The sequence below is a fragment of the Penaeus monodon genome, chromosome 33 (assembly GCF_015228065.2).
Source record: "Penaeus monodon isolate SGIC_2016 chromosome 33, NSTDA_Pmon_1, whole genome shotgun sequence".
Taxonomy (NCBI): domain Eukaryota; kingdom Metazoa; phylum Arthropoda; class Malacostraca; order Decapoda; family Penaeidae; genus Penaeus; species Penaeus monodon.
The window spans coordinates 28978515-28978799 of NC_051418.1; the positions used below are offsets into that span (position 1 = coordinate 28978515).

Consider the following 285-nt stretch of genomic DNA (forward strand, 5'->3'; position numbering starts at 1 on the left):
CCCCACTCTTTATGATTATTTTATTGTCAGTTAATTCACGCACAGGTCTCAAATTTGCTTCACTTGACAGAGATATTCAGTGCCAATGTAGTGTAGTGATGACGTAGCCTTGTAGAGACTAGCTGAAGGTGGAGAGTAGCCACATGTAACACACTTATTGGGCAGTCCCATACATTTCTTAGAGGTAATAGTCAACCTTAGTGGGTTCAGGGTGATGGTGTTGTACTGCTCTGTTCTCGGCTCGGCAACTCCTAGTGTTGCGTCACCTGAGGACATGTCAGTGTG

At 44.9% G+C, this 285-nt stretch overlaps 1 protein-coding gene across 1 annotated transcript in view; it reads left to right on the plus strand.

Moving 5' to 3' along the window:
- LOC119594204 (sex determination protein fruitless-like) overlaps window positions 1-285 on the plus strand; it is a gene marked incomplete in the record, with an annotated part of 27626 nt that overhangs the window by 13213 nt on the left and 14128 nt on the right.